Here is a 7,984-nt window from a genome sequence, read left to right on the forward strand (position 1 = left end):
CTCCTACCATCTAATTCAGTCTTATCAAGTGAAGGTGTTCTGCCTGGTACCCTGGGTTCCCAGCTACTGGGTTTCTCTCTCATGAACTCCTGTTCCCTCTGTCACCTATTGGTTGCATATTCCTATTCCTGATCACCTATTATGAGCCTGGCATTGTTTTAAGCTCTATGGATACAGTGGTAAACTATAATAAACTACACAGACAAAGCTCATGCTTGCATGGAAACAATTTACATGTTACCGAAGGTGGGATGGGGGGGATGGGGGAGACAGAAAATAAACAAGCCAATAAATAAATTTACATGATAATTTTAAATTGTGATAAATTCTATGAAATAAAGAAATGCAGAATAAGACGATATGAGAGAGAGTGACTGGAGTGGGGGTGACGTGATTTACAAGTCGGGGAAGATCAGGGAGGGTCCCACTGAGGAGGTAGCATTCTCAGTGAGATGTTGTGGGAAGGAAGTCAGCTTTGTGAAGATCTGGAGGGAGAGGGAAAAGCAACAGCAGGGTTCCTCAGGCAGGAATGAGCTTGGACTGCTCTAGAAACGTGTGGGCGGAGTGTAGGGTGTGCCACAGGGTGTGCGATAGCAGGCGAGGTTAGAGGCAGGGCCCACAGGGTGGGACCTTGGAGGCCATGGTAAGGAGCCTGAATCTTAGTCTGCATGCTGTGGTAGACTAAGCCATGGGAGGATTTTTTTTTTGCCTGGAAGTGACATAATTGAATCTGCATTTTTAAAAGATCATGCTGCTTTAAAGGGTAGAGATTATAGGAGGATATGAGTGCAGAGAGAGTAGTTAGGTAGTATAAACTGGGTAAGAAATTTTAGTAGTTTGGCTTGGATTAAAAAGGCAGACATAGATAGAGAGAAGCCAACACAGCAAGGATTCCTCTTGGACATAAAGCCAACAGGTTGTGCTGATGGATTGAATGTAAGTGTAGCAGAGGGAAAGGAATTAATGCCTAGATTTTCGTTAAGCATCTGGGTAGGTGATGGTACCTTTAACTGAGGCGGGAAAGACTGAGTCAGCACTGTGGAGGAGAAGGCTCAGTGTCAGTGTTTCTAGGGCCATGTTGTTTGGTCATTGTTCTTTAGATAACTAGGTGAGGCTATCAGTTTGGCAGTTGAATCTACTTTATGCTTGCAGCTCGGTGGAAAAATCAAGAATGGAAATATCTAAGTACACATAGGGTTTGGGGCCAAGCACTGTGCTAGACAATTCATATAATCATTCATTCGACAGTCCGTGTTCCAGGCACTTGGGTTACAGCAGTGAATAAAACAGACAAAAACTCCTGCCCTCACGGGGCTGACATTCTAGTGGGAAGAGAAGGCAAGTAACAGAACAAATACACAATTAAAATGAATGTCAGAAAAAGAGCAGAAATGATAAAGAGAAGGATGGAGGGTGGGGGTAGAAGAACAAATGTGGATTCAGTGGTTAGGGAGGCATCTTGGAAAAGGCAAGGATCTGAGTGTGGTGGTGAGAGTGTGTTTTAGCTGGGGAACATTCTAGGCGGAGCAGGCCCGGAGACTGAAGGAACCGTCAATGAAAATCGACAGGAAAGCTGCTGCCTCAGCCCTCACAGGACTTGCAGGCCAGCTGGGCAGACAGACAGTTTCCACAGGAAAATAAACCCAGCCTAGCTCCTCTTTATAGTCTGCAGCCTCCAGGAATTCCTTGAACACTTTTAAATTAGAAGCTATAATAATGAAAAGAAGAATGTTTGTGCTGTGAAAAGAAACAGCCATTTGTATTTAAATGCCTTCTATGGCTTCCGGTGTTAACGTTTGTGACCTCATATTTACACCTGCAGAGCTGTGTCATAGTCACTGGCTTCTCAGGAATTCCACGACGATGAAATGAAGGAATGTGTGGGTCGTGTCTGTCCGTGGGAGGTAGAGACTGTCCCAGAAAGAGTGAGATTCATCAGATGGTGGCCACTCACCTGCTGGGCTGGCTGTGAACTGCGGACTCAGGGACTGAGGGAGTGCAGGCGGCTGTGAGTTCTCTGGCCCCAGTCAGACTTGGGCTGCTCACAAAAGCATTCGCTTTCACCACTGTCCACTGAAGGTCAAGTGAGCGCCAACAAACTGACCATTCCAATGACTCTTGTGCACTGGATAGACTCACTCCCTAGTCGTGGTGGCTGCACTGCTTGTGACCCTTGTCCTTGCTTCCTGTTTCCCAACTCCATCTGCAGGTGTGAAGAGTGAATCCCACAGCTCCCACTGATGGGCACGCCTGGACGCCTGGACTTCACCTTCTGGTACTGAGCAACAACAAAGAGCTTTGGAGCCAACCTGCCTGGGTCTGATTCTGGCCCTGTCCTTTATCAGTCATGTGACCTTGGACCAGTCAACTTCTTTCAGGCTCTGTTTCTTTGTCTGTAAAATAGAGAGAATAATAACTCTATCAGTGTACTTGCAAGGCAAAAGTGAGTTACTAGACATCTGCAATTATTAGACCTGTATGTGGCGTGCATTAGGTACTCTAAATAAAGTGTTATAATCATTGACCAGTTATCATTTGCCTTGTATCGTGCAATTGTGACTGCAACAGCAAATGTCTGCCCCGGCTGTGTTTAACCAGCACTCTGACTTTTTTTAATGCTAATAATATATTTTATTTAACTGAATAGATCCAAAATATTATTCAGCAGTTCAACATAATATTTTTATTCTGGTAAAATATACATAGCCAGCCTCGTGGTCTAGAGTTAAGATTCCGCACTCTCACCAGCACAGCTCACGTTTGTTTCCGGGTCAGGGAACCACACCCCCCATCTGTCAGTTGTCACTTGGTGACAGCTGCATGTTGCTGTGATGCTGAAAGTTATGCCACCAGGATTTCAAATACCAGCAGGGTCACCCATGGTGGACAGGTTTCAGCAGAGCTTCTGAACTCTGACAGACTAGGAAGAAGGACCTGGCCACCCACTTCTGAAAAAATTGCCCACAAAAACCCTATGAACCGTAGCAAAGCATTGTCTGATGTAGCGCAGGAAGGTGAGAGGATGGCACAAAAAGACCAGGCACGTTTCGCTCTGCTGTACACAGTGTCGCTAGGAGTCAGAATAGACTCCAAGGCACTGATAGCAACAAAAATATACATAACATAACATTTACCATTTTAACCATTAAGCGTACAGTTTAATGGCATCAAGTTCCTTCACACTGTCGTGTAACCATCAGCACCATGCATCCACAGAACTTTTTTCATCTTTCCCCCAAAATATGGAACACTTCACGAGTTTGCGTGTCACCCTTGTGTAGGGAGCATGCTAATTTTCTTCATGTCATTTTTAATTATCACCAGCTGCCCAAGCAAGCACAGCGCCATGATGCTTTTAGGGGGTCACTGGTGGTCTGAAAGTGACCAATCTAACAGAGTCACCACAGTTTAAACCTAATATAATTCCTTCACAAAAAACTTCTTCAGAAACTCTGCGCTGTGAATTCTGTGAACACATGTTTTGCTGAGACAACAATAGTTTGAATATTTAAATTTTCACTCAACCACTCAAGGTGAGCTGTCACCAATATGCTTTCTCATAGAGTATACTCCTGACTAATTGGAGGCACCATGTTAATAAATTCTTCCCAAACAAGCATATTCTTTCCACACATCTTAGCCCCCAGTCCTTTGGAGAGGCATTTTATGTCTCTATTGTAAATATGGTTATTTGATTCCAGATCAGATAAACAATGGTTATACAGATGCTGTGCAGAAACACTTGTTTTTGTTTCTTTCTATGCCACACAACTATTTTAAACTTAGCTCAGGACAGAAAAGGATGCCTAAGACAGGATTTGGGAATTAAATACCACCCAGGGCTCACTTCTGGGTGCACGTCCCCACCTCCCTGGAAGCTGGATCTGGCCGTGCGACTTGCTGCAGCTAATGGAATACGGGCAGAAATGACCTTGCCCTAGTCAACTCTGAAACTTCGTGTGAAGCTAGTGGTGTCATGAAATGATGGAGCTGCCATCAGCCTGGATCTCCTAGTAATTATGAATAGCAGAGGCTCCTACCAGTCAGTGGTGAACATATAGTATAAAGAAAAATAAACTTTTATGGCTTTAAACCCCTGAGATTTGGGGATTATTCATTACAGCAGCACAATCAACCCTATTCTGACTAACACAGGTTCTAGGTAACAAATACGAAAAACACTACATCACTGAGGGCTTTCTTCCCCTCCTCCCATCTCACCAAACTCCTCCCCTAACCACCACCATGAAGAATTGAAAAAATTCTGAAAAAATCCTGTTGGGCATAATTCTAACACCCCTAGTAGTTTTGGGTTTTTTTCCAGCTCAGATTTGGTGATGTAATGAGCCCTTTGAGCTGAGTATTTTGACATTGTGATCCTCCAAGGTAATATAGTTATTAGTGGGCATTAGTCTCTGGAAGCATTTGTGTCATGATGGTCTTCATGATATTCCCACGTCATTCTCACTTGACAGAGATATTTAAGGGGCTGAAAAGCGATCTGCTTTATTTTTTTCAAGTTAGAGGAAACACATTCCTATATTAATTTATTATTCCTCTATTATAAGTCAATTCTCTTTCTAATTTGAAACGACAAGCTAGACACCTTCCGAAGGTGAAGATGTGAATATGGGGATGTCATCAGGATTCCATCCATTCAGAAAAGAGAGAAGGAGAAAACCAAAGAGGCTGTTTCTAGAAAATGCACACACAAAAAAGTGTGTGTTGAACTTCAGGAGGTCCACAGCGCTCATGAACCCTGGGGGACACATTTCTGCCTGCCCTAGAGAGATGTCACGAGGCAGAGCAGCATAATGTAAAGAAAATCACATGGAATTCAAAATCCTGAGTCCGAGTCCTAGGCTTGCCGCTTAGTAGCCCTGGAATCTGAGCCCCAGCTCCTTTGAGTGCAGAGAAGTCTGTTTGGAGCCTACTCTGCGTCACAGTGTGTTAGGATGGGGGATGGAGCTACAAGGATGGCTAAGACTCGACGCGTGCCCTCAGAAAGCTCACAGCCTAAGCCTGCAAATAGAGGGCAGGATGCCTCCCCCACCCTCCTCGCCCTGATTGAGCATATTGAGCATTTCTGATGGTGGCACCAGAAATTCAGTGACAATGAGCACAACTTACGAAAGTTGTGAAAATGATTAAGACCCAAAGCAGTCTTGGCTTAGCTGGGAACCTTATTACAAGCCCTAGACCCTACCTGTATCGTATTGAACACAGCATCTGTTTATTCATTGATTCACTCAATCAAAACTTGAGAACCCACTTGTGAGTGCCGAACTGGGAGCAGAGAACAGAAGAAGAGAGATCTCCTGCCCTCAAGAAATTCAGTCCTGTGGAAGATACAGACAGGCAAATAAGAAATTACCACATAGTGTGGAAAATACGAAGGATGGGCAATCGGCGAAAGGACAGCAGTTTTGAGTCATAGGAAATGACAGAATCCTTTTTTTATAATTTAAAGAATTCCAAGGCAAAGAATCCATAGAATCCATGAGGTTAAATGTATATCCTCTCACAAATGTGATTTATAGGGGTCTGTTTTTTATGGAGTATGACTTATGTACTTATTAAGATATTTGTGAAAACAATTTTTAAAAAAGCAGGTGTCGAAACAGGCTTTTGAGGTTCAGAGTTGTGCTCTGCTTCATACTAGTGACATCATCTCCCTTTTTTCAACACTATCAACAATCTCACCCAGTGCAGGCACCTTCAACCAAGGGGCTGTACCAACATGCTGTCGGCTTGTGTGTTGACTAGCAGAAGTGGAACCTTAATTTGGGGAAGCTGACTGCCAAGTGGAATTGGCCACGCATGCCAAACCACTTTGGATGGTCATATCTTTGAGTCCATGTTTGCCTTTGGGGAACCAGGTGATTGCCAGCCAGGCAAAGTGCTCTCCTCTCCACCTAATGTTGCTGTGAGCGAAGCTCTGCCCAGGCATCCTGGTGCCCTGATGATCAGTTCTCAGTTCCTACAGGGAAAACCAGACCCTCCTCCAGCGAGGGCCAGGGCATCCTTCTGCATCTGGTTTCCCCAGTGTTCACCTCATGCTCCCTGGTCTCTGGTTGATATTGCCAGTGTCTCATGGTGGACTTTCATATTTTCTCAGACCAAAGAGTGCCACTGCAATCGGAAAGATGTTCTAGAAGCCTCTGCCTCTCCTACATTTTTCCTATTATTAGGTTGTGGCGAAGTGTTTCTGCAGTGCTCTTAAACTTTTTTCTGACAAAACACTTTGGCCTCATTTCTGTTAGCTTGTCCTCAGAGCATCTCTGGGAGGCATTTCAACATTGTTCCTTATGCAACACAGAAGTAGCCTGCCTTAGGACCTAAAGCTTGGCTGGAGGCAGATGACGACGCTAAATGCTAACATAGGGCATGAGAGAACAAAAGGCTGACTTTTTTCTCTTCAAGGGCTTCAAATCTAGTTTGGGACACCAAACATTTACAAATTAAAAAGAGACAAAAATAAAAAACCAATTTCAACTCTTAAGGCAATGAATAGTCTTTGCTGCCACTGCCCTTATTGCCCCCATGAGACCATGGTAGCGATGTTCTTATTTACATTGGGATGCTTTGCTCCACTGTCTTCTAATGAAGACAAGCTCTCTGAGGTTAAGAACTACGTCTTTTCAACTTTTCATCCCCAGCGCCCGACATGGTGTCTGTCATTTGTGGGTGTTCTAGAAGTATTTACCGGAGGCTAAATTTGTTGAGTGCTAATGTGGCTGAAGCAACTTATTCATAATGACTGCAGTGGGACAGTAATAGTTTTCACCCAGTTATTTAACTATTCAGAAGTCTATTGCACATGGCTGATAAAACAGAATAATGTGAACATCATAATGTTAATGTCAGTCAACATTTCCTCATTCTCCAGATGTGTCGCTTGAACACTGTTTAGGGTAATAGAATAGCAAGGACAGTTCCGTTCATCAGCCATTAGGTGGCATATATATTATACGTGTGTGCGCATGTATGTATTCATAAATGTAGAGATTTATATGTATATATATGCATACATTTAATTGTATATATATATATATGTATTCATACATATACACGTGTATAATGTGATTTGAGGAAATACTGAGACAACCTCTAATAAAAATGTATTTTCCTATTACCTCCTCTTCGCCAAGGGGTGAATGTGAGGGGTGGTTCTTATGAGACGAGAAGGGCTGATATAAAGTGTCAGGAAACGGGCACTCAGAAGCAAGGATACCATCCTGGGAAAGGAGAACAGGAATGATGGATTTCAGAGTGGAGTGCAAAGCTGTGATCCCTTGCCCCAGATTCCAGAGACCCTAGCCCAAGGTTCGACAGGGATGCTGTGTGTTTAGAGGACCTTGGAAGAAGAGAGGCTGGAAAGCTCACCTACGTGGACGGCTGAGGGAGTTCAGTGCCATCCTGCATTCATTCCCATCTGCTCCAGCTGCTGAGTGAGAACCACTGATACCCGGCCAGGCTGGGCTCCTGGCAGAAAGTATGCAGAACTGTCAAAAACACACACTTTGGAGTTTCACAGAACCTCAGTTCAAATTCCAGCTCTGCCATCCATCAGTTGGGAATGAACCAGACTTTTTTCCTCATTTATGACATGGAGCAACTACTCAAGCTCACAAGTTGTTGGAGGAATTAAATAACAAAAAACACTCAATATTGTGCCTGCCAAATAGAAAGAGAGTAACATATGGTAATTCTTATTAAAAGTTATTATTGCAATGAGAGGCAGGTCATCTGATGATGGCTGGCTTCTCTTTGTAAAAGCTGAGATGGAGCTAGGCCTGAGCATTTCAGGAGACGTTTTATATTTATTCACATTCAAATACTCCTGGGGAGGATAACATTCTCAACTTCATCAACCACTGATACCTAGGTTGGAAAGAACTTTTCCAGAAAGTTGGTTTTGATTAAGAAAGGAGGAAGAGACATGACAGAGGATCAAGGCAATTGGACAGGGGTGATATCATGG

General features: G+C 43.7%; 1 non-coding gene across 1 annotated transcript; it reads right to left on the bottom strand.

Moving 5' to 3' along the window:
- Positions 1-3,236: 3,236 nt before the first annotated feature.
- Positions 3,237-3,343, bottom strand: LOC123283597 (U6 spliceosomal RNA). The gene has a single exon (XR_006524275.1). It is a non-coding gene; the product is annotated as a U6 spliceosomal RNA (small nuclear RNA).
- Between the last annotated feature and the right edge of the window lie 4,641 nt (positions 3,344-7,984).

The sequence above is a fragment of the Equus asinus genome, chromosome 2 (assembly GCF_041296235.1).
Source record: "Equus asinus isolate D_3611 breed Donkey chromosome 2, EquAss-T2T_v2, whole genome shotgun sequence".
NCBI classification, from domain to species: Eukaryota; Metazoa; Chordata; class Mammalia; order Perissodactyla; family Equidae; genus Equus; species Equus asinus.